Genomic DNA, 6,000 nt, shown 5'->3' with positions numbered 1-6,000 from the left:
GTCATGATGTATACTTTAGCATGTATATAACAAGTTGAAGCTGATTCATCTAAGTATATCCTGATTAGTATGGTGATATATCCATAGTTAACAAAATCCAATCCCCCAAATTCTTGAAATGTAATGTGGGTCTCTCCTAAATATTTTTTTTCAGAATGTGAAAGATGGGATTACACAGCTCACCATCTCCTCTTTCCCAAAATTCCTCTTCTCCAGCAACATAAATGGCTTAATCTCTCCTCTTTTCCTGCAAAGCCTTCAGCACCTACGAACTCTATTCTTAATTCTTAGTCACTTCTCCATCCCAACCCTCAGAGCCTTTTTTTGTTGTTCATTGGGCAGCTGCATCTTACTTTATAGGTAGAATAAGTTTGCCTCTCAGCCCCGTGTGGTTCTTTTCCCCACTGCTTCCCCTAATCAGCACAAAGAGTTTAAGTACCTGAGTAGTAAGAACGAAAGAATTCTCTGAAAGTTTGTTATTTTCTTTATGCCTGACATGTAAGAATTCAGTTCCTAAGAATTCAGAGTCTAAGCATCTAAAGCAGAGGTTGGCATGTGGTGGATGCTCAGTAGACGTTCATCATATCTGAATAAAATATTTGAATATTTCACTTTGATAAGGAAGTAGGACAAATTCTGTAACTTCTTTGATCTTCAGGGTGAGGTGATTATTCTTCTTTCACATGTAAGTGTGACTGGCTCAGTGATCACGTTCCAGAGCCTGGCAGAGCTGAGTTCAAATTCTGCCTTAATGTTGCTTACTGTCTCTAATTTTCAATTTTTTCACTTGAAAAACAGGGTAATAACTGTAGATGCGTTGTGGTCTTAACTAGATAATGAATGTAATATGTAACATTTTTACCATGCTGTTTGGTAAGTGCTCAATAAATATTAGTTTATTATTAAAATGACTTTAATAAATATGTAAATATAATATTGAGCATATGATTATTATATAATATTTTATTATTAATAAATAGTAACATGTTCTATAGAGGCAATTCTGTTTATCTAGAGACTGTCTTGAGGTAACTTTAAAAGCCCTTGTATTGATTCATTATCATCAGAAACTTTAGTGAGACGTATTCTAAACAAGTTGCCTTATTTTTTGAGCAGATTCCTCTGAGCCCAAACCTAGTCCATTTCCCCATGCTGGCTGTTGATTTTCTCTCTGCAGCCCCTTTTCTTATCTGTGCACTCCTATTTTAACTCTTGTAGCTCAGGCCTTCATTGGGGTTGACATATATGTCCTCCTTTTGTCTCTTTCCTTCTCGTCTGACGCCCCTCCCAATTCATTGTCTACAACGTTGTCAGAGTAATCTTTTAAGAGCCCAATTCTGATCGTGTTACTCTCCTACCTAAAAACCGTCAACTTCTTGACTTGCCAAGAGCAGCTCTCAACACTCCTGCCAAATTGCATTTTCAGCATGATTGTTCTTCTGCACTACATTATGCCCTAACCAAGTGGGATTAACTGCGGTCCTGAGCACACAGACCCCCTGCCTCATTTCATATGGTTCTGTATGCATGGAATACCAGGACTTTTGGTTCAAAAATTAACCCAGTCCTTTGTCTTGCATCCCAAAGACACCTAAACCATGACCAAAAGATAAGAACACTTTCTTTTTTTTGCAGACTCCATAGAAATAAATATGCCTCAGTAAATTAGTAAAATGTCGAGCAACCTGCATATTTACAATTTTCATGTTCAAATATTAGAATAGCTAATTAGTTTTACATTTTGTGTGTTTATATATATATATATATATATATATTTTTTTTTTTAACTGACACCCTAGTTAAAGGACAGAGTTGATGTAACCGTCAAAGTACTGCATTGTTTTCCTCAACCACAGGACCTGGCCCTGTATGTCATATATACCAAGAAGTTGTGACTATTCATTTAATCTTATAATTATATTGACATTCAAAGATGCCTTTGCACATTGTTTTTCATTCTTTGTGTCTATTTTTTCCCCCACTGTTATTTCCAGTGTAATCACAGAGCCTATTAGCCTCTCAATAAGTATTTGTTGAGTAAATGAATAAATAATATGTGAATAAAAGAAAGGTACCTCAAAATAATGAACTTTTTGAATAGAACTATATAAATTATCTGATAACAAAAGAAAAATTAAGAAAACTTTAAAAATAAAGGTGCTGAGGGAGGGACTATTAATTTGACACACACAGTCACTACTTATTCTTTATCTTTGCCAAAGGGAATGAAATACTTAGTAAGAAACCAATGACCCTTTTTTTAACCCATGCAAATTAATATTGCCTACAAACTTAGTGTAAGAGTAAATTATACAGGAGCTTAAGAATATTGGGCAATGAGTCTAAAAAACAAGTTAAGTTGTTTGATCTGATACCATATGAAAAGATGGTAACAGGATCCCATACAAGGAATAGATCACAGTCCAATTTTTATCTTCTTTCAAACCTAAATACATCTTCTCAGTGTTAACTGCCTATTGATTTCAGAGGGTGATACGGAGTTACAAAATACATGTGATGAGTTGGAATGAATTAGACCCCAGCTATATATCACTCACTCTCTATGGGAGAGAAATTCATAGAAGTGCCTTAAAATGCATGTTTTACAAAAAGATGGCAACATTTTTTTCTCTGTTAAATAGGCTTAGGACACTCTTACAAAATTTAAATTCTACCAACCCAAGGACAACATTAATCTTCATTAACCCCCCCTTTTTTGGGGGGTTATATGCATTTATTATTCAATATGTTTTCAGAGTTTGGCATCCAAACCTTACTGAAGCTTTGCATCATTTAAGTTCTTAATTTAGTGATTATTAACTTGATCGTTAGAAGAGGGAAGTAGAAAATGGGTATTAATGATAAAAGAAAATGGAGAAAATAATATTTGAAGTGTCAGAAGATCAGTCTGAAGAGTAGATATTAAAGGCCTCTGAAACAGAGCTGTTGTGTGACTAGGATTCAAGTGAGTAGGCACTTATTATCTGTGTGACTCTGCGTAAGACACTTAACAATTCTTTGCCTCAATTTCTACATCTATGAGCTAGGAATGGTATAATGAGACCCAGCCAGGGGTATATTGAGAATTCCACAAGATAAAATCACAATGTCTGGTACTTTTTATTAATGACCGAGACAGAGAGATATTTATTAGTGGGCTGCATTTGATATCACAGAAGTATTTTTTATCCCTATTTTATTTTATTTTTTAACTGGGGTAAAATTGATATATGTCATCAGTGTCAGGTGTACAACATAATGATCTGATATTTGCATATATTTCAAAATGATCACCACAGAAGTTTTATCTTGATATGTTTAATTACTTTTAGTAATGTACTATGATCCTCAATTTTAAAAATACTTCAATAGTTTTAATATTTAGTCTTTTTTTGTTCGTTTTTAAAAATTTCTGTTTACTAGACAACTATTTTCTCAGGTGCCACAGTGTGCCAGACAGTATAGTCAAAGTTGAATTAAGATGTAGGCTTTACCCTACTTAAGGAACAGACAGAGTACTGGTGGCACTAGAACATGGAAATTCACAATTATTGTACAGTATGAAACTAGAATGGACAAAAGGTGGTGGAAACACAGATGTTCAGCTACTGACCTCCTTTACCAGCATTTATTCAGCAAATATATGTACCAAGTGACTGCTGTGTGCTAGGGACCTTTCTAGGCTCTGGGAATAGATGAGTGAATGAAATAAATTTCTGGACTCACTGAACTAATATTCCAGTGGGGTGAGAGATGGTAAATACATAACCAAATAAATAATATAAACTGAGGTCCAGGTAAGTGCTGTGAAGAAAAACAAAGCAGCATTAAAAGGATGATTGGAATTGCTGTTTTAGGAAGGGTGGTCAACTAAGACCTTTGTAAGGAGATAACATTTGAACCAGGACATGGGGAAGTGGAGTGAGGAAGTAAGCCTTGCAAAAGTCTGAGAGGAAGAGACCTACCAACAGTTAATGGTGGGTAAAAATGCCCCAGGCTCTTGAAAGAAAAAAGAAAAGGGAATGGTGCCAGTATGGTCTCAGTCGAGTGATTAGACATAAGATGGTTTGAAATAAATTGGGAGAGGTAGCTGGATTTGCAGGAGAACTCATAGTGGGAGAGCTACATAACTCAATTTTTATTTCAGCCAACATGTGAAGAACAGTCTCTACAGGGAGTCAAACAGAAATCAAAGGCAGGGAGACTTTCTGGTTCTTCTTTCCTCTGGCTTTGAATTTGCTTTGAAGACCTGAGACTTCCATGCTGTGAGACTTCGGGAGATGGTGGTTGGCTAGCTCTTAAGTCTAGTTCCTGGCCACCTCCCTGACCATTTAGCTTTTCCATGCCCTCTCCTTGGGCCTTTTGCACCTCAGGTGTAATCCATTTGTGTTTTCTTATTTCTTTAGTGTAACAGACACTTCCATAGACTTTACTATAAGTCAGAACCTTCCTACATCTCTGCCTCATCTTCAAGTCTATCTTTTTTTTTTTTTTTTTTACTATTTATTTGGTTGCACCGGGTCTTAGTTGCGGCAGGCGGGCTCCGTAGTTGCAGCTCACCAGCTCCTTAGTTGCAGCAAGTATCTGGGATCTAGTTCCCTGAACAGGGATCGAACCTGGGCCCTGGGAGTGCGGAGTCTTATCCACTGCGCCACCAGGGAAGTCCCTTCAAGACTATCTTAATTGTTGTCTAAGACTTTGACTCTCTTGCAGCTGTTGTCATTTAACTGTGTCAAATGATGAGACATGTAACATTAAAGGTATAAGGTACATCTAAGCTGTTAGACGCAGAACTTACTGTCCTTCGGTATAAAAGTTTAATTTGCTGGAAATATTGAACAGCAAAGTAGATCACTTTAAAATATGGTCAATATTGTGGAATATTTTTATATATTCAAAGTCAGAGGAAAGAAGAACCAGAAAGTCTCCCTGCCTTTGATTTCTGTTTGACTCCCTGTAGAGACTGTTCTTCACATGTTGGCTGAAATAAAAATTGAGTTATGTAGCTCTCCCACTATGAGTTCTCCTGCAAATCCATCTGCAGTGTTTTTCTTCTCTTAGTTTGTTATGTTTATTTTATTCAACAAATATTCTTGAACACACAAAGCACTGTGCTGGTTGCTGGACCTGCATGTTACGTGGTGTTATCATTGTGGTCAGGGGATAGTCATTTTAAGGAAAAGACTTGGGATAATACATGAATGTTTCCTGAGGTTTTGGTTAACTATTTTTTTTCTAAGTTATATACATGTAATGCATGCATATATGTGTCTGTGTGTGTGTGTATATATACATATATATGTGGGTGTGCTATGTATGTGTGTGTGTGTGTGTGTGTGTGTATATATATATATAGGTGTATATATCATGTAATAAAATAGTTACTGTTTATTTAGCTATCTCTTTGTGCCAAGCATTTCCCTGACATGTGATTTAAACCCCTCGGTAACCATGCAAAATGTAGGTATAATTCATATTTTAAAGATTAGGAATTTTAATCTTTAGAAGTTCATATTTTAAAGATGAGGCAAGTGGATCTAACTTGCCCAAGATCAGGAGATGAAAAAGTTGAAGAACCAGAATTCAAGTCCATGTCAGTTTGACTCTAAAGCCCACACCAACTCCCCCAAAGCGTGCTAGTATTAGCAAAATGCAGACTGGATTTGGAGCAAATAAATTTACTTCTAAGAAAAGTAAAACCAGGCTTAGAAGTCTTTGCCATCAAATCACATTTCTGTTAAGTCGTTTAGCATTTCCCCAGAGATTCCAAGTAAAGAGAGGGTATTTCATTTTAAATGAACATGTATGGAGATTTATATCATCGACTTCAGTTTCTTTTGTATTGTGCAGTACTAATCTGCATTTTCTTTTCTTTGTTAGTCTGTTACCTCCCTATAAATAAAAAACTGCAAAAAGCTGTTATACCACATTCAAGATAATACTCAATCCTCCGACTTTTACAAGCTTTTGTAAAAGTGTAGTAGTGATCTTGGTGGAAAA

This window comes from Orcinus orca, chromosome 7, assembly GCF_937001465.1.
Source record: "Orcinus orca chromosome 7, mOrcOrc1.1, whole genome shotgun sequence".
NCBI lineage: Eukaryota > Metazoa > Chordata > Mammalia > Artiodactyla > Delphinidae > Orcinus > Orcinus orca.
The sequence above is the reverse complement of the archived record's forward strand: the minus strand, read 5'-3'. Positions refer to the sequence as shown.